Source organism: Macaca fascicularis, chromosome 4 (genome assembly GCF_037993035.2).
Source record: "Macaca fascicularis isolate 582-1 chromosome 4, T2T-MFA8v1.1".
Taxonomy (NCBI): domain Eukaryota; kingdom Metazoa; phylum Chordata; class Mammalia; order Primates; family Cercopithecidae; genus Macaca; species Macaca fascicularis.
Window position 1 is genome coordinate 2,392,636 of NC_088378.1, and position 20,143 is coordinate 2,412,778.

Here is a 20,143-nt window from a genome sequence, read left to right on the forward strand (position 1 = left end):
CCCAGAGCTGACTGTGTATGGATTCTGGGATCAGGGAATAATTCAGGCACCCAACATTCTGCAGCATGCCTTTCCCCTCCATCCTTCCCTCAACACCACTCTCCTCTCACACCGGTTAGGCATTCCCTGAGCTCCATGCCTGAGACACTCGTCCCACCCCAAATTCAAGATAACATTTGAAAGAAGCTGTCCACTTTCTCTGGGGTCTTTTCTCCTGAGACTGCTCCCGGTGCTACTGCCCCAGTCACAGCTGGACACAGGCAGCATCCCGTGTCCTTAGGCCCAGGGCGGCATGGACGACGTGGGTCTCCTCGCTCTGGATGCCCTTTCGGCATAGAGAAGCCACTCAGCTGCCCAATACATGCTTGCTGGATCAATAAGCAAATGCAAGAGGCAGGAGCCCCACTCTGGTTTCCCTGATGAGAACGGCGCGTCTAAGAGCTTCACAAGCAGGGAGCAAGGAGCAAAATCTGCCAATTCCAACTGGGTCTATCTGTGTGTAAATAGCCATGGGACAGGTGACAGATGGAGCTCGTCACCATTTACATTTTGTTAAGTTTTTCTAAAGAAAGCCCTTCCAGAATTCAGTAGAAAGAAGAGAAAGATACTGAGGGTAAAATAGAAGACAGAAGCCAGGCACCGGTCCTGGAAGGACAGCGTCCTCACTGTGCCACGCCGTGCACTGAGACTCCGTGCCAGGGGCGGCTGCCCCTCCCTGGGGCTCTGCTGGGGCTGGGGATGCCCCATGGTGACTTCTGAGCCTGGAGAGCACCTCGGGCATTAGAACATCTGCTCCGACCGTCCTCACCACGGCAGGAAGGGAGTTTACACCACACACCTTCTGCCCAATTTAGATTCCGTTTTTTACTAAGAAGTTTTAGACGGCCCCTCCAAAGAAAATCTCAGGAGCCCACTCAGTAAGTAGAAGATATGGAGAGCTGCAAAGCCCAGGCAGAAAGCCGAGTGGGACTGAGGACAGCCCCTCCCCTGCCTTCCCCATGGCCCTTGGAGGAAGAATTGTCTGAGATGAGAAAGGCTGTCTTGGGACTCCTCGAGGGACAGGACAGGCTGAGAGTGCCGTGGAGAAAGGCAGTGCCACACGTGCTTCTCAGGTCCCTGGGTCGAGGGCACATTAGCGTGGACCACCCCTGGGTCGAGGGCACGTTGGCGTGGACCACGTGGCCCTGGTGTGGACAGCAGCCAAGTCATTCGGAGACCAGCATGTTTATGCAGTTAGGGACGCCCTGGTTTTCCTAGGTTTCTTTTTGACACTGGAGTTTTGTGTGATTACTATTGAAGCGCATGTGAGCTGCCCACAGCAGGACTCCAGTCATGCTGGCTTCTACTTCATTCAACACACGTCAGAAAACAAATGTGCAGCCTTCGCCGGGGGGTTCTGAGAGTGAAAAAAGGTCTGCCTTAGTCCCTTTGCACACAACTGCAAAAGGAGATCACAATCTACAGAAAAAAGCCTCACGGCCACAGGGCAAATGCTACTTTCCAAGAAAGAAGTAACAATCTCATCCAACCCCTCAGAAAGGCAGAGGACCGGAGGCTGCAGAGGCTGCTGGCCGTGGTGCTTCCAAAGCTGCCCAGCCGACCGGACCTCGCCTCCCTGGGATGGGCCTCCTGGTCTACAGAAGGCTGACCTCCCCGGCTGCAGGACTAACCAGGAAAAGAAATGAGAAAAACAACCTGGAGGGCTGAAAATACCTCCAGGGCACAGGCTCAGGAACACGCAGGCAGAAGCCCTGCCAGGCCAGCCGTCCAGGAGAACTTGTCCAGGGTGAGGAGGCAGACGCCGGGGCAGGTAAGGCTGGGACCCACGGGACCTGGGGCACCTGCCTGCCGGGGCTGCTCTCTATGAATTCCCAGTCCTCCACTGGCCTCCAGAGATTCTGAGGGTAATATGGAGTTGATGGAGAAGAATATTATTGTCTGGGAGAAAAGGCATTTTAGATAATCCTCAGTACTGAACACCTTTAAGAAAGAATTATGCTTATATTTGGTGTGGTAATAGGGATATACCCAAGGGGATTTTTTTTGGCTGTTAATTTAATCATATTTCCCCAAATAAGATAAAGCAACATACTATTTCAAATGAGAAAATAATAGATGCTCATCACGAAACTTAACTAACGTAATGTAAAAGCTGCAGGACTCTTTAATGCCAAAAGAAAAACTGAACATGAAAAGCATAATGTACTTCTAAAAGAAGAAATAGTAAATCAGTCCTGCTCAATCCTGGCTCCTTCTCCCGTGTCGCAGTCACCCCAGGACCTGGAATAATGCTTGTTACTGCTCAGGGATGATTGTACTTCAAAACTATTTCTGAAGGAAAAACGGTGAATAAAGATTACAAGCAATCAGCAGGAAAAAACTAACTTTCATTATGTTAAAGTGAATGTTCACTGCATGAGAAATCACAGAAGTACCACAAAGTGAAAATTTCGTCACCCTGAAATGTCCCAGATCTAGCAAATTCACGAGAGGAGCAACGAGGCTTGAGGTAAAAGACAAACGACCCCAGAGCAGCTGCGTTTTCCCCACTGCTGCCCACAGGAAGCTATTCCGCTTCTCCCATGACAGCTGCGTCCGGCACAGCGGTGGCTGCGGAGACCCTCGTCCCTCACAGGGTGCCGGCCCCCTGTCAACCCCTACTGTAACTCCTCTGGCCACCTTGAGAGCAAAGCCGCCCTTTGCTCTGGCGTTTTGCGGTGTGTGATTCAGCCTGGGGAAGCTGCCTGCTGAGAACCTGTGTGAGGAGCCTGCTGTTCCGGGGAGTCCTTTGCAGCACACTCTACCCCCGGCCTTCTTCTCACTCAGCTGCCTACACAGTGGGGTCTAACGGCCCCTGTGAATACTGCGTCATGGGAAGGTTGGCGTCAAAACCGCCGCGTGCAGGCTCAGCGATGCACCCAGAGTCACTCTTTACTTTGGGACAGTTCCACTCACAGTTCTCCAACCACCCGCAGAACTGAGTTCAGAAGTCTCAGGTCAACAGAGGCATAGCGGGAAGGTGCCAGCCCACACACACTCCCACCTGGGTTAGACGTGCCAGGCCCTCTCCCAGCCACACACACTCCCACCTGGGTTAGACATGCCAGGCCCTCTCCCAGCCATACACACTCCCACCTGGGTTACACGTGCCAGGCCCTCTCCCAGTCCACACACACTCCCACCTGGGTTAGACGTGCCAGGCCCTCTCCCAGCCCACACACACTCCCACCTGGGTTAGACGTGCCAGGCCCTCTCCCAGCCACACACACTCCCACCTGGGTCACACGTGCCAGGCCCTCTCCCACCCCACACACACTCCTACCTGGGTTACATGTGCCAGGCCTCTCCCAGCCACACACACACTCTCACCTGGGTTAGACGTGCCAGGCCCTCTCCCACCCCACACACACTCCCACCTGAGTTACACGTGCCAGGCCCTCTCCCAGCCCACACACACTCCCACCTGGGTTAGACGTGCCAGGCTCCCTCCCAGCCACACACACTCCCACCTGGGTCACACGTGCCAGGCCCTCTCCCAGCCCACACACACTCCCACCTGGGTTAGACGTGCCAGGCCCTCTCCCAGCCCACACACACTCCCACCTGGGTTAGACGTGCCAGGCTCTCTCCCAGCCCACACACACTCCCACCTGGGTTAGACGTGCCAGGCTCTCTCCCAGTCCACACGCACTCCCACCTGGGTTATATGTGCCAGGCCTCTCCCACCCCACACACACTCCCACCTGGGTTACACGTGCCAGGCCCTCTCCCAGTCCACACACTCCCACCTGGGTTACACGTGCCAGGCCCTCTCCCAGTCCATACATTCCCACCTGGGTTAGACGTGCCAGGCCCAGCCCGCACACAGTCCCACCTGGGTTACACGTGCCGGGCCTCTCCCAGCCCACACAGTGTGGGAGCATCCTGTGCCCAGGCTCCTGGGGGAATAATAAGCCAATTCAAGAAAGAAAGCCAGATTGTTCTTTTCAAAGTAGAAACAGAGTAAGTTCACCGATTTATTTCCAATCTGTGGCAAAACAAGGAAGGGAGTAGCTTAGCCCAAGTACACTCAGGTGCTCCAGTCCATCTGCAGAATCCAAGTTCTTGACGTCTGTTAGGTTTCTGTGGAAACACTGGGTTCTATCCTGGTTTTGCCCCACAGTAAAGGTGCTGCACCTTACACAGCCCTGAGCCCTTCTCAGTCCTGGAGCCCGTCCAGTCAACAAAGTGGCTGAACTAGCTGGTCCCTGAGACCCCAGCCCATGGACCAGGCCCTTTTCAGGAACTGGGTTAATATTCTGATGCTTTAAAGGCATTTTTGACTTTCACTCTTTCAAAATGAATGTGTTCTGCGCTTTCTATGAAACGTCCTTATTTTAAGAAACAAAAACCTTTTTTTGTATAAAAATTCCTGTTTTCAGTAAGTGTATGTAGTTTCTTCTTTTCTCTTTGTCTTTTAAATATAAATGAATACAAGTTCCCAGCTGCTCCCTCAGTTACCTCCTCTCTGGATAATAATTAACTTTCACTTCCTTCCCATAACTTGGAATACTCAGTACTGCCGCTAAAGGAAATCAAATACGGGAGAAAGTGGAGTTGAGTGGTTTCCTCATTCACTGATCAAGAGAAGAGACCACTGGATAACAGTAGCTGCACATTGGCACAATCATGGGGTCTGTGCATTGCCTGGCAGGTGAGGCCTGCAGGGTCTGGATAGGGAACACGAGGGAAGCAGGTGTATGGAGGGGGACCGGAGATTTCACAGGTAAGTAACATTATTAGCTTATCAGGCATGAAGTGTCTGGGGATAATGAGACTCATTCATCTGGTTTTAAGTATCTAGCAGTGGCTTAAAAATTGGTTCTCTTAGTTTTATGTTCAGCTCCAATGTTTAGGAAACTAGTATAGATGAGAAATGAAGAAAAAAGAATGGATAACGAAAGCGCTTTCTTCTCTAAGTTGTTCAGATGCTTCCGAGGAGTTGTGTGTGCACAGAGGTATTCACGCCATCATAATTATCTATTTATCCACTCACAGGTTTAACTCCTCTGGCTTGGAAGTCCAATAATTTCTATCAAGCAATCAGCCCGTGCTCTGATTTGCCAGCCATGGACCCCGGGAACGCCTTCGCTGGCCTGACGTGAGGGGTCAGGTCAGCCACCTGGGAAAAGACCGTCCTCATCTCCCATTGGGGGCCTGCGTGGTGAGCTAGGGGGAAACAGGTTCTCTCGGTCTGGGCCAGGAACGTGTGCGCTGTCTGCTGAGAACACCTGCTGGGCATCTTAGGGTCACTTTGCGGGAGGCGGCAGTAAAATACCGTTTCCACTCTTATGCCCGGGCTGTCACATGTGGGTTAGGAGAAAGTCCACGGGGTTGGATGTTTGAAGACTTGGTCAGAATTTTAAGGTAGGAACTGAGCATTCTCAAAGCCTGTGTGGTGCCCTGAGGGGAGAAAAGGCCTGAGGAGAGGAACTCAGGTGAACTGAAGAGCCTCCGTCCGGTGCTAACTCGCTGCGGGTCCCAGTTTCACTGGAATAAGGCAGGGGTTTCTCTGTCGGAGCCGCCCTTCCCCGCGGGTTTTAGGCACACTTTCTCCACATTTTAAGAATGTATCATAGAAAAGTTTGAGTGTGCTCTAGTTGTGTGCCATTTCCCCAAGGTAATAGAAATACATTTTAAACTGCAGAGTTAAAAATAGACAGAAAATGAGACGTTTTTGTTGCTTCTAAGGGTTGAGAGAAATGGAAATAATGTTACTAAGATGTTTTTGTGACTCCTTCTCTCCTCCAGGAATCTGTAAGAAAGGTGCTGATAATTTCTCCTTTGCTAGGAGTTGAATCCAGTGTTGCCTTGACACTAACAAAATATTACGTTGACTAACTCTATGACGAATTTTAGGAAGCTGGATTTTAAGTCCCTTTATTGAATATAAACTATTTCAAACTACATAAAAGTAAATAGTTTCTAATTTTCTAAGTTATCTTTACTTGTAAGTAGGCATTCACGGGTGAGTGCGGTGGCTCACGCCTGTAATCCCAGCACTTTGAGAGGCCGAGGTGGGTGGATCACTTGAGGTCAGGAGTTTGAGACCAGTCTGGCCTACATAGTGAAACCCCATCTCTACTAAAAATACAAAAATCAGCCAGGCGTGGTGGTACATGCCTATAATCTCAGCTACTTGGGAGGCTGAGGCATGAGAATCGCTTGAATCTGGGAGGTGGAGGTTGCAGTGAGCTGAGATCGCGCCACTGCACTCCAGCCTGGGAGACAGAGCGAGACACTGTCTCAAAAAAATAAATAAATAAATAAATAAATAAAATAAAGAAAAGAAAGGCATTCACATCGGCCCAACGTCTGATTGGTCCTTTCTTTGTGCACAGCTGGGTGCCTGGAAAGAGCTCTGGGTACTAGGTAGTTCCTCCCTGACCCTGAACATCACTGGGGACTTACGACGAAGGTTCCATTGTGTGCACACCAAATAAAGGGCATCTGTTTTCTGGTAGAAAAAGCTCTTTTCATCTGGCTGGGGAGGGAGAAAGAGGGTGCCAATGACAGCGCCTGCATTTGGCTGGTCTTTTCACAAACAACTAGAAACAAAATGTCATGGCTACTCATTCTTATAGTTTAAAACACACCGACCTGGTACAGAGAAGAAGGGAAGATGAGCCGCCGAGTGACAGCCCTGCTGACGTGAAGGCATCAGAGAAACAAAGAGGAAACTCCCAGGGCAGAGGTGTCCTGAAGCCATGCCCATAAACACGTGTGCTCTCACACTTGGCAGCTCTGGATTACTGACATTTGCTGAATTTGAAAAGTCTGCTTCAAATCCTGACATTGCCAGAGTTACAAAGCACTGCAATCTCAACGCTGCACCCCTGGCCAAAGCGGACTGCTCTTTCTAGATAGTAAATGCTCATGTAGTAAATGCTGTGCTTCTCTGTTTTATTCCAGGCACAGAGTTTCCTCCCAGTCTTCAACGAGCATGTCCCGGCTGTGTGGTCCAGGGAGTGTCCCACGGGTGACGGGGTTCACAGAGGCAGGACCACAGCATTCCTGTCTGATCTACACGTGGGGCCGTGTGCACATCACCCTCATGCAGCTGACACTCAGCACCACACAGCGGTCTCGCAACCACCTGGCGAAACGAATCAGCACGTCAGTGTCTGAGGGAGACACTCGGCACCACACTGTGGCCTCGCGACCACCTGGCGAAACGAATCAGCACGTCAGTGTCTGAGGGAGACACTCGGCACCACACAGCGGCCTCGCGACCACCTGGAGAAACCAATCAGCACATCAGCGTCTGAGGGAGACACTCGGCACCACGCCGTGGCCTCGCGACCACCTGGAGAAACGAATCAGCACATCAGTGTCTGAGGGAGAAATTGAGGCCCACATCCCACTCTGGGAGGCTGAAGGCTTGGATGGTGCTAAGAACCCTGACCTCTCTGGGGGTGGAGGCAGGAGTGCATCCTACATCCAGGTGAACGTGTGCCAAGCAGCTGTGGAGCTCTCCCCGCTGCCCCGCGGCCACGATGAGGCTGGAAACAGCAGACCAGGTCCCTGCCCTCCGCCACGTCTGTCCTGGCAGAGGGGGCACTGGTGTCATGTTAACCTCTGCTTGCCAGGCAGAGGCGCAGGGGTGTGGAGTGAGCCATTTGGAACAGGGAGGAGAGTGCTGGGGGCACAGGGAAGGCCCCCAAAGACCCCGCATCCCAGGCAGCGCGGCATTCTCGAGGCCCTGAGGATGCCAGGGTGTGTTGAGTGAGGCAGGAAGGACAGTCCTAGGGAACAAAGCTGAGGAACTCAGGGGGGCCCAAAACCCAGGGGGTCTTAGAGTCCAGAAACAAGTGGGCCTTATCTGAAAGGAAACTGGAAGCTGCTGGGAGAATCTGAGAAGTGGCACAATCTCATTTCTGTTTTAAAGTGTCACAGCGCTCCCTCTGTGGGTCTCAGCCAGCTGTGGGAGGACCCAGGAGTGCAGCTTGAGGCTGCTGTGTGTTCCAGGGAAGGGGCTGTGAGGCGAAGTTCAGAGCGGGGACCCTGGAGAGTCTTGTGAAATACGTTCAGGAGAAACCACGGAGCTAGAGGGCCTGCGGCTTTGGAGGTTTGGTTATAACCGGGGCCAGATAGAGCCTCTGGAACATAACAAGTACACACAGATATTCCAAGTAGAACACAGCTCTGAAGTCATCCCCCAAGCCCATTCTTGGGATTTAATTCAACCCCCACCATCTAGTTCTACAGCCACAGAAAGGGGTGCGAGATGTTTCCCAAGTACCCCACTTGCTCCATTAAGCATTTGACGCCTGTCATTACATTTAACACATGGCTTTCCAACTTTTAACTTTCTATGCAGTTTAAACATAAGAAGAAAAAGTATAGCGTTAGGAAAGTTTCTTCAGGCACTTTGATTTTGAGATTCATAAAGTGCCTGCAGCTTATAAAATGTATACAAAGTCTATTTTGATAAATCCCCCTCCAAATTGAGACCTGGTCAGGGCGTCATCCTCAAGGGCCTGGCCTTGGACCTGCGAGGTCCCTGATGTGGGGAATGTTGACAACGCCAAGTGCCTCTTTTAGACGATTCAAGACAGATGCAGTTTCCTCACGACAGGTACGTGCTTTAACCACCACGCAGTGGGGAAAGAAGTCCCGGCCAGTGACGGTTAAGAACACATCAGTTGTATGAAATCAAGTTTAGCCTGAAGCTGCCTCCTTATCTATTTTACGTTCGGCCTAGAGGTTTCTGTGTACGTTGTGAACTGTTAACAGGTGGAGGCGTCAACAGACCGTAGCCTACACTTGCGCCAGTCACCGAGTTTTGGCCAATCCAGTGTAGCCAACTGTTCCAACCGTGTTCAAATGAGGCCGACTCCGAGCTGTAACCAATCCGGCTGTTCTGTGCCTCAGTTCTGTTTTCTGTCCATCACTTGCCTTTTTCTGTCTGCAAATCTTCCTCCACCCTGTGGCTGTGCTGGAGTCTCCCAGCCTACTTGGGCTTGGGCGGTTGCCCTGTTCACGAATCGTTCATTGCTCAATTAAACTCTTTCAAACTTAATTCAGCTGAAGCTTTTCTTTTATCCGATGAAATTTGCTCGTGACTACTCATGCTTTAAAAGAGGCACTAAAGAAAAAGCATAGAACTTCACAACCTTAAGCTGAAAAGAAAACCACTACTTTTGTGCATTCACTCTACTTTTCTACATTTTCTAGATTCACGTTTTCCATATGTATTTTCATATTCTTGATTTTTCTATATATCTTTTCATTATTCTAGACAAAGAGGTCCATAGGCTTTAGATAGTGCTTTGAGGAGTGAACACTGATAACTAATACGCTGATAGAAGTGAGCACTTGTTTAGAAGGTCAGCGCCTGAAGAGAATCAGGAAGTTCCTCCAGTGAAGAAGCGACCAGGAAAACCAAGGCTTTGGGTGACGGTGCCTGCTCTTGGCCCTGCCTCCGGTCATCCATTAAACTGAGTGCTGCCGTAAACTCCCCAAGGTTCCTTTGACCATCACATTCCCGAAATCCTTCACCTTTGACTTTAATTCTCTTTTGGGTCAGGTCATCCAAGGCCAGGATGTGCACTCGGAATTTATCTCAGCTAATAAGTTAACTCTGAATATTTATCTTAAAGACTGACGTGTGTGTTTCTAAAGTCTTCCTACATTTCTCAAGGACAACGTTATGTCATTCAACCATTTTTAGAAAACTACTTATTAACAAAATGCTTAGTAAAAAGCACCAATTTTGCCCTCAAGGAGCTTTAAAATGAAGGTATTGGTGAAGAGCACAGAGGGTTTATGGTGATATAGGTCAGACTGACATCAATGCTGTAGAGTGCGTGGGCTTTCTTCGGGTTTCACAGGCTTGAGGACGGATCTAGCATTTGAAGGGAGATCAAGCTGATGTTATCTGCCATCCGGCGAGGAGCGAGCATTTCAGGGCACACTCTTGCTTTAAGGAGGTGTTTTGTGCAATCAAGATTTTGCCAAGCATTAGGATTATTTCTGGCGTCAAAGCCTTCCCGATTTGCAAGACTTTATTCTCACTCTCGGTGTTACTCAGCGTGACAAAACAACTATTTCTGCTTGGATTTTCTCCTGAAAATTTTTTTTGGAACATTTCCAACTGACAATGAAATCCTTAGGTAGAACTAAGTCATTCTTAGGAATGACTTTTAAGTGTTTACTTTCAAAACAACTGGCCCCGGCAGGCTGCTCTAGGCCTCATGAGGACACCAAATATGCAAAACCAACTGCCCAGGAAGCACTGACGGTGTCCAGATGTTCAGGCACAGGCTAGCGTTTTTGTCTGTTTCTTTCCCCACATATGTAGTTTAGGAAATGCTTTCCAGTCAAAAGAGAAACTTTTCTTTCCAAACTCCTAATTTGTTTTTACTTCTAATAGTTTTTTTTTTCTACAACATTCCCTCTTTTGTATCTTTTATGAGAAACTTAAGAAGTCAGTCTTCACAAGATAGACTCTATGTTTTTAAACCCTGAAACTCTAAAAATTCATGTATTGTTGTGATAAGAAATAAGCTTCCATGTACTAGTAAATATTTTGTAGCTCCAATGTCCTTGATTGATTTCAAGTGAGGTTACATTTTACTAAACTCAAAATATTTAGAGCAAGTGTTTTCTGAGCACGATGTGATGTTGCGTTGTCTCCTCCAGGGCTAATCAGCAAGCTACCACCGCCGAGGAGTTAGTCTAGCGGGGACTCTGGGGTTGGTGCCTGGCTGCCTGGTCCCCTCAGCGTCTGCAGCAGCCCCCGGGAATGCAGCAGCCCCCCGCCGCAGCCTGCCCCATGCTTCCGCTCCATGCTTCGCCTTCCCTTATCCAGCTGACAGGCCCCCCACCACCAATGAACCCTACCATGGAAATAGAGCGGCTAATTCTTCCAAGTTGGGAACCACACAGCGACTACCACAACACAACCGCAACACAAGCACAATACAACACCAACCCCAAGACCGTGTGCCGACGTCCACGAGGACCTGGAGGGAACAAAGACTGGAGGACTGACCATCAGGAGGGAGCAGTGAGTCGCCCTGGGGCTTCAACTACCCAAATACATGGAGTGCTTGCCTCCTCAGAAACCCAAACACAAAACACATCTGTGCCCTCGAACCACAACAGGCAGAGGTGATGGCAGAGAAAGCCGACACCCAGAGCTCCTCAGACAGATCTGCCCATGAAGCAAGGGCTCCTTCTCAGAAGGCTGTGGCTGGCCCCTGTTCTAGCGTCCCGGGTCACACCAGGGATTCAAACAGGACTGGGAACTGGACCATTCTGCAGTCTCTGTAATCTTTTGATTGAGTTTGTTCTGAAATGAGGGATGCAAGTAGCAGCGAGTGAGAAACGCTTTCCTACGCTGACATCCCAGGTACCTGCCTGGCGGACTCTGGTCCACCTGATGATGGAATTGAATGCATTCTGAGTATTTGCCAGAATGTCTTAAGAACAGTTCCTAATTCTCATCAATTTTCAATGAAAAGATTGACTTAACCTACAGTCAGAAAGAAGGAATCGGTTCCAATATTCAAAAGTACAATAGAAAAATTATAGTTAACAATAATTTATCGTATATTTCAAAACAGCTACAAAAGATCTGGAATGTTCCCAAACACAAAGGAAAGATAAATATTGGAGTTGACGGTTACCCCAGATACTCTATCCAATGCAGGTATCAAAATATCACATGCCTCAAAAACATGTACAACTGTCATATTTCAATGAAAACTTTTTAAAAGCATTTATCTCATTGGTTTTTCTTTTTTGTAAACTATGGAATGAAAACAAGTTTGCAATAGTAGCCTTGGCAGAATTTGAGCAACAGAGGTTGGGTCTTATGGAAGCAGGTCTGGCTACATTTTGGAAGTAACTTTAAGCAAGGATTTTCTTTACATCTATACATGCCACTCAGAGCCAAAATGGGGGCTCCAATGACGATTCAATGAATGAGACGCCAAACTATGGCTGCATCTGAACAAAGGAATGCTCAGTGCTGACAACTTCAGCCTCTGAAACAATGCTAGGATGTCGGAACCAAGCCTGTAGAATCCTATGGTCTGTTTGTTTTAAATTTGTTTGTTTGTTCGTTTTTCCATCTAGATTTATAACTGAAGCCAGGTCTACACACAGTAAATGCACATGACACAAACATACAGGAATCATTTTCTCCTCTCAGGTCTCATGCACTATGGATGGGGCAGCTGGGCACTGGAGATTTTCTCCTTTTAAAAGACTGTTTGTGTCTTCCTTACATCAGCTCAGCCCTCTGTCTAACTATGAATTCTTTTCTTGGTTTGAATCTCAAGTAGAACAAGGAGCAGGAACACAGCGCTTCTGATTCCACAGTTGTTCCTGCATTAGAGACTCAACTGGATTTCCAGACCCTACACCTGTCAGCAGCCCACGTCAGGCCCCCAGCCTGGGGCACCGTCGCAGAGTCTTTTCAGTTAGGAAGGGCTGGGAGCAAGACTCCACTCTGCAGGAATTCCGGCTGTCCCTCCTGATGGGACTTCCGGGCCTCCTCCTCCCCAGCTGACCTTCTCTCTGAGCGGGAGCTCTGTGTGCTCTGCTCACCCTCTCGTTGAAAGTGTTCCCTCCAGACCTTGCTTCCAGCAGCTCCGGGGCTAAAATCCACCCCCCCTACCACCAAGTAGAGCTAAAGATAAGAGTAAAACAGGGCTGCTTTGATACCCCGTCACAAGAAACATGAAGGAACACATGCTTGCTTAGTGTCTAATTTAATGACACTCGTTCTTAAAGTTATGTTCCCAACCTAACAAAATGGAGTTGACTCAGTTTCTCAGGGTGTGAAGTAGGTTCTTAGAAAAACAAAGTCAAAAGAGTCTGTCTTTATACTTTCTATTTTTGTAAATAATAATAACAGTGTTATTTAAAGAGAGCATTATTCATCTGGGGACTAAAGTCTGTGGCCCAATCAGCTGAACGGTGTCCCACGAACTGTGCCAGGGCAGGGACCGGCCAGGGAGTGCGTGGATGTGCAGGGAGAGGAATCCTTCCTGGGCGTGGCGAGGCAGGGGTGGGAAGCGGGGCGGGGAGAGGGCGAGGAGGGGCGTGGGAGGGCAGGGAAGGGCAGGGAGAGGGCGGGGAGAGGGCGGGGAGGGGCACAGTGGAGGGGGGGAGAGGGGGAGAGGGTGGGGTGGAGAGGGTAGGGTGGGGGTGGTGTTGGGGGGTGGGGGGGAGAGGGAGGGCGGGGCATGGGGCAGGGGCACACCTGGCCCCCCGCTCAGCATCCAGTGGACTCTATGAAATGTTACCAGCCTGGTGGAGGCCGGGAACAGAAATTATGTTTTTTGCAAAGGAAAACGCAAACATTCGGCAGCTCAGCTGTATGCTTCTTCAGGATCCTCTAGCAAGTCTACACCCACAAAGCTGGGCAGCATTAATTTCTTACAAGTATTGTGATAGAATTGCGTAAGAAGATGCAAGGAGTAGAAAAGCGTATTCCATTAAACGCAGCAACCTCCCTGCTGCTGTCACCACGATAAGGTGACGAGCGTGCAGGATTTCAGCCATCCTGTGGACGCCACAACTCACTTCCAGGTCCAGGAAACTGCAGAAACAGTGACGACCTTCCCCACAAACACAGTCCAGCTCCCAAGAAGGCCATGGCCACCCTGGCACACAGGCATCATCTGGGTTTATTAATGGACCACACCCAACTTCACACTCCTTGGTTTTCACACTTTCTTTTTCAGGCAACGTTAACATGGTATTGTGTTTATTCCCAACATGCTGGTTTTCAAATTACTCAGTGTTAGATCCTCTGGGCCAACTACCTCAGTTAGAAAGATCAAAAAAGTGAATAAATAAACTCCATTTCCTCGTGTACCTCACATCTACATCTGGATTGAGTTGACTTGAGTGGATGCACAGAGAGGACTTGGAAGGAGTGAGGGAGGTGGGAGGAAGGGGGTGGGAGGAGGGAGGAGGGAGGCGGGCAGGAGGGAGGCAGGAGGAGGGAGGAGGGAGGTGGGCAAGAGGGAGGCAGGAGGAGGGAGATGGGAGGAGGCAGGAGGGAGGTGGGCAAGAGGGATGAGGAAGGGATGAGGGAGGAGGGAGACGGGAGGAGGGAGGCGGGAGGAGGACAGAAGGGAGGAGGGAGGTGGGAGTCATATTCCCCACTGCTGGCCAGGGCCAGGCATGTATGCCCTTGGGAGCAGCTGCAACACCAGCCTCGGTCACCAGCTCTCTTTAGGCTGAGCAACAAGCAGTTCTCAGGCAGCAGTCACAGCAGGGTCAGCCAATTCCTGACCTCAGGATCACAGTGACAGGGAGGTACCCTCATCTGCAGTAGCCCAGCAGCAGCTTTGACCGCTATCACTTTTTGTCCCTCCAGCGATGTTGTAAGTCTGTACTCCTTCATGGGGAGTCCCTGTGTGCCTGAAATAACTACAGTGGTTTCTAGCTCTACTGCCTGGTACATGTTTAAATAGAGAAACCTACCCAAAACAACATTATTAAACATGTGATCAGCTAGTCATGACACTGACCTCAACACTGGCATCTACAATCAACACGTTATCAGGAAATAAAGTGCATACTTTAGGAGAAGGCTGATTGCAACTGTTCACATTGTACTATACGGCTCCTGATGGGAAGACGCGTCCCTAAGAAACAGGCTCTGAGACATAAGCATCTGTCTACGTTGCTCTTAGTGCATGTGCTGGCATGATGAGCTGGTGTGACCACCTGTGCCGGGCACCATGCCGCTCATCCTTAACCAAATGCAGGTGATAAACGACTCCCAGGAATGGGGACAGCTGCATTAGAACCACTGAATCACATACGGGGTTGAAAGTTTTCATAGTAGAAGTCTTTGCAGGAGTCAGCAGCTCTGAGTGCAGACACTTCTCACAGGCTGGGGTCTGTCCTCATCAGTCACACAACAGACCTGTTATTCTCCCTCCTCCCACCTCCCTCTTGCCCGCCTCCCTCCTCCCTCCTCCTGCCTCCCTACTCCCTCCTCCCGCCTCCCTCACTCCTTCCAAGTCCTCTCTGTGCATCCACTGAAGTCAACTCAATCTTCATTGCCAGATTTCAATTTTATGTAAAATTGCTTTCAAATTAGGAGGATATAAATTAATTAGTGAGCAAAATGCAAATTAGGAGGATATAAATTAATTAGTGAGCAAAATGTTTATTTTTATAAGCTTCCTGGAATGATTTGAAGCAAGAGTCCTATAGAAGTCTCACCAAGAAAACGGTTTGTTAAACCAGTAAACTTTTATTTATTTATTTATTTATTTATTTTGAGACAGCGTCTTGCTCTCTTGCCCAGGCTGGAGTGCAGTGGCGCGATCTCAGCTCACTGTAAGCTCTACTCTCCAGGTTCAAGCAATTCTCATGCCTCAGCCTCCCAAGTAGCTGGGATTACAGGCGCGTGCCACCACAGCCGGCTAATTTTTGTATTTTTAGTAGAGAGGGGGTTTCACCATGTTGACCAGACTAGTCTCAAACTCTTGACCTCAAGTGATCTGCAAAACTCGGCCTCCAAAAGTGCTGGGATTACAGGCGTGAGCCACTGTGCCCAGCCCCAGTAAACTTTTGACTCAGCAAGATTTATGCTTTAAAAGCAACCTTTAGACAGATGAACCTAAAAAATACTTTCCTCCAAAAATAAAGTGTTTCTTAAACATAAAAGGCTGATTAAAATAGACATGAAATAAAAGTGCTGGCAGGGAGGTTTGGGTGGCCCCACGCAGGGCCACGGGACCCCTGAAAGCACTGCCCCCAGGAATGGAACGATCTGAGGGTTTATTTTTTCCCTACGCTCTTTATTTCCTCATGGGATTTTGCATTAGCACCAGCTTAGTACATGTTAAACCTCCACAGTTAGATGATAAACTGCTCGATGTCAGGTGTACGTCTGATGAATACCCTTCATCCTGCCTTTTAAATTATTTATCACCTAGAGTAGGAACCACAGTTAGAGTGTAATAAAATTCTTGATAGATTTTGACCACCCCCATAAAATAGCTCTAAAGTTTGAAATAAGAGAGAACTCATGAAGCGCTCACGAGGCGTGAGAAGGCTCTTCCTAGGAATCTGTTTATTGACCCTTTCAGCAAGGCTGCGCTCTACACCCTGTGGCATCAGGAGTCACTTAAGCATCCTTAAAGACATGCGGGCTGCTAACTCATTGTTTAAATGAGCATCTGAAAATTGGCCTCTGAAAGTAATGTATCCCTTGAGCCAAATATAATATAGCCTATTTTATGAAACCACAATAAAGTCGTGTTGAAATAATGCTTAGAAAGTGACTAAAAGCCACACACATTTTTTAGAGTCAAAGGAAATCAGAAATCAGGCTGAGAGCTCCCAAATGTTTGCTGTCCCTGGATTCACACAGAGAAACAGTGTCTACTATGGCCCATTTCTGTAACTGGAAAGCATTTAAATAACACAGCTTCTCCTATAGGAAACTCTCCAAAATAATTATGGTGCTCAGATGTCTGCCAAGTTTTGGTCTTGTAGCCTAGCCCTTGGAAAAACCAGCTGCACTATGCAAAAGTTTTAGCTCCCATCTCAATTGCTGGACTTCTCTCTTAGGACCATGAACTTTTAATAGTTCTGAAACAATGTTCTCTTCAGCGAGGGCAGTTTGCAGTATTCATTACAGACTCGAATTGGGCATGAAGTGGTAGGATCCTGAGACCTATGACCCACTCTTAAATCTACTGACCACCTGGGGAGAATATCCCCATAAAAAGGTTATAAATATGCTCATTTTAATCACAGCCAACTCTTGATGCACAATTATCTCATGCAATAAGTCCTGTGCCATGCAAAGTTACAGACACGGGCTCATGCAAATTTCACAATCACCCAACAATCTCAGGACTTAGTATCATTCTCTTTTTCCTAATGAGTAAACGGAGGCTCAGCTGTGAAGTAGCCAGTTCAATGATAGACTGCAGGCTCTAGAAATCCCCTAGCCAGACTTCAAAGCCTGTGTGTATTAGTCCATTCTCATGCTGCTAAATAAAGACATACCCAAGACTGGGTAATTTATAAAGGAAAGAGGTTGAATGGACTCGCAGTTCCCCATGTCAAGGAAAACCTCAGGAAACTTACAATCATGGCAGAAGGGGAAGCAAACATGCCCTTCTCCACAAGGCATCAGGAAGAAGAGGTTCAAAGTGAAGGGGGAATATCCCCTTATAAAACCATCAGATCTCTTGAGAACTCACTCACTATCATGAGAAGAGCAGCGTAGGGGTAACCGCCCCAGTGATTAAATTACCTCCCACCAGGTTCCTCTCACGACACTTGGGGATTATAGGAACTAACATTCAAGATGAGATTTGGGTGGGGACACAGCCAAACCATATCACCGTGCCATAACCACATACTGTCTCTGTACAAAAACTCAACTTAAGCCCAAAAGGATAGTGTCTCTGCTCCAACAACACCCTCCTGCTTTCGCACCTTGACCTCTGTTATTTTCTCCCATGCCTTTGGCCCTTCTGTGCCTCCTGCAAGGACGACTCACTTCTTCTGCCTCAATGGCAAGTGGCCAAGCATTGCATCGTGACAGCTTCTGTATTGTTTTTTGTTTGGGGTAATTCTTAAATTATTGAGTTTTTCGTATTTTTTTTTCCTCTTTCTTTACGATAGTTCAAATCTTTGTGCATGAGGGCCACGGGCCTATTTCCTTGCTGCTCCGGAATCCATGTGGCAAGGCAGGTGTGCAGCGAGCCAAGTGCAGGGAGCACTTACTTGTCCCTGCCCTTATCTGGGCTCCCTTCCCACACATCCTGGGCCATCTATAGAGCTCTGGGGATTTGTCCACTGAAATTAAGAAATGGGGAAATGCAGATCAGGACCTCTGTGGGGTGGGGCATGTCTGATTCAGTTTTGGAAGCTTTCAAATAGCAAAATATTTCACACGCATACATTCCTCAAGGTTCAAATGATTATCTGAATACAGCAAATTTTCCGAAGTTTATTTTGTACATTATCCACCTGCCTACTCATTCCTGGCAGGAGACACAGAGGAGGAAATGAAGTCATCTCAGCCCCACATCCTCAAACATCAGTGCAGCCTGGGTTTACCTGGTTTCTCATCAACACTTGACAGAGAGGGAACTGCTGTGGCCTGAAGCTGGAGAGATAGCTGGGGCTCCTGGGAGCTGATCCAAGGACCCCTGGGGAAGGGGGAAGCCGCTCTGCACCTGCAGACCTAAGAGGAATGGGTGGGACCCGCAAGGCTTCCCCAGGAGCCACCATCTCTGAATAGAGGTCAGCGGATTCGCATCTGTTTCAATAGCTTTAGGGAAAAGGCATTGAAAGGATGGGCTGATGACAGTCTCTGGGAGCTTCTGAGGAGGAGCCACAGAATTCTGTCCTTAGCCTGCTCCTTTTCCAAAATCAGTTACAGTGTCGTGGATGAAGAAAGACATTAACCATCTGTATATCAAACAGAAATAGCATAAACACAAGGATAGCTTATAATAGGCTGGATAGCAAAATTTTTAAAAAATCATAGCTCAAAATTATGGTGGCTGCAACACTGAGCTGACATCCACAATATAAAATAAAATGAAGCCAAAGTCATGCACCTGGGTTGTGCACGTGCTGGAGGTGCAGTGTTTTCAACAATCAAGTAATCACCGATTTGAAACTAGGCAATGAAAAAGCAAACGCTTAGATAATTTCATCAACTCTCTAGAGTGAAAGCACTTCCTTTGATAAGGGGAGAGTGATTATTTTCATACATGTTTCTGGTGTTGTACTTTAAAAGCAATTATCTCACAAAAATTTGCCAAAGATCGCAAAGTTGTTGATTCTTGGCACAACTATGTTCTGATAACTTGTTCTATGACTGTGTATGGCCAAAAGTTTTTGGAAAGAGATCTAATTAAGGACGTCCCCGGTCGTGGAGATGGATGGTTAGTATGAATGTCACTTCTGATGTTCCTGAGTTAGGCCATTAATTATTAACCAACTCAACCAACCATTAATCAACCAGGTGACCAAAAACCTCCTGTTATTGAAAAAATTTCAGATGAAGATGTTTGTAAGATTTGGGAATTATTGTGCAATTTCATGGTGACAAAGCATCAGGTCTAGAAATGCTGAGTGAGGGGAACGGAGCTCACGTGTGATGACTGTGATAGGCCTGGATCTTTAGGGATTGTATGTGGAATGCAGGGTCCACTCAGATCCCTGGTTGAGCAGCCCTGTCCTCCTCCAGGTCATCATCATCATGAGCCTGGTCTGGAAGGCTGAGCTTTCAGTCGAGGTGTGCAGGAAATGATCCCCTCACTCTGCTCTTCAGGGAGAATTCCTGAAGAAAGGCCTCATGCAGCTTCTCACCTGGACCCATAGTCAAAGGCTGTCATGGGAAACTCTCTCCTCCTTAGAAAACATGTAACACAAGGAGGAAAATATGAAAACACAACCAACCAGAAACAAGCACGCCAAACCAACGTCTGCATTCCTTCACGAAAAGCTTTTCCCAAACACGTACCCTTCGTTTTCTTAGTTGCGTCCTTACATTTTCGTGTCTGCAGCGCAGCCCGTGTCACCGTCATAGGAACATCATCTATCCTCCACCTACTCACATCTTTTTCATTGTTAATAAATTAGTTCAAAGCCCGTTTCCTCTGGAACACTCATTTCCTAGTCTTGCAGAGCCAAACCATTAACTATCCTTTAAGTTTCTCGCGCCCAGTGTGTACCTACTTCGAACCCAGCACACTGCCAAATGCTCTGAGGGGTCATCTCTGATGCTCCAAGGCCGGACTTTTCTGGGACAGACGTCTGTTGAGTTTAGGGCATCAGACCAAGCTAAGAGGGTCTGTCTTCTTTCAACCTCACACGTCTTTAACAAGAAGCGGCCACGGAGGGAGAGCACTGGTGTGGCACCCTGAGTTGGAGATGAACGAGGTGCTGCAAACATCTAAAGGTTTCTTCAGATGCCCCACAACATGACAGGCAGCCCCGGAACCCTGATCAATGAGGGTCCTCCTGAAGAACGGGACAGGAGCTCACAGCGCAGCGGAGCTCCCCGAGGGCTGCCTCCACCAAGCCACCCACCCCCGTGTTTCAAGCAAAAGAACAAGCTTTGAAAGGGAATGTAAGTAAGTTGGCAAAA

The 20,143-nt window shown here is 48.4% G+C and overlaps 1 protein-coding gene across 3 annotated transcripts in view; it reads right to left on the reverse strand.

Annotated features, from left to right (window-relative positions):
• Window positions 1–20,143, reverse strand: part of SMOC2 (SPARC related modular calcium binding 2) — a 220,804-nt gene that overhangs the window by 17,303 nt on the left and 183,358 nt on the right. The gene's annotated exons all lie outside the window — the stretch shown is intronic.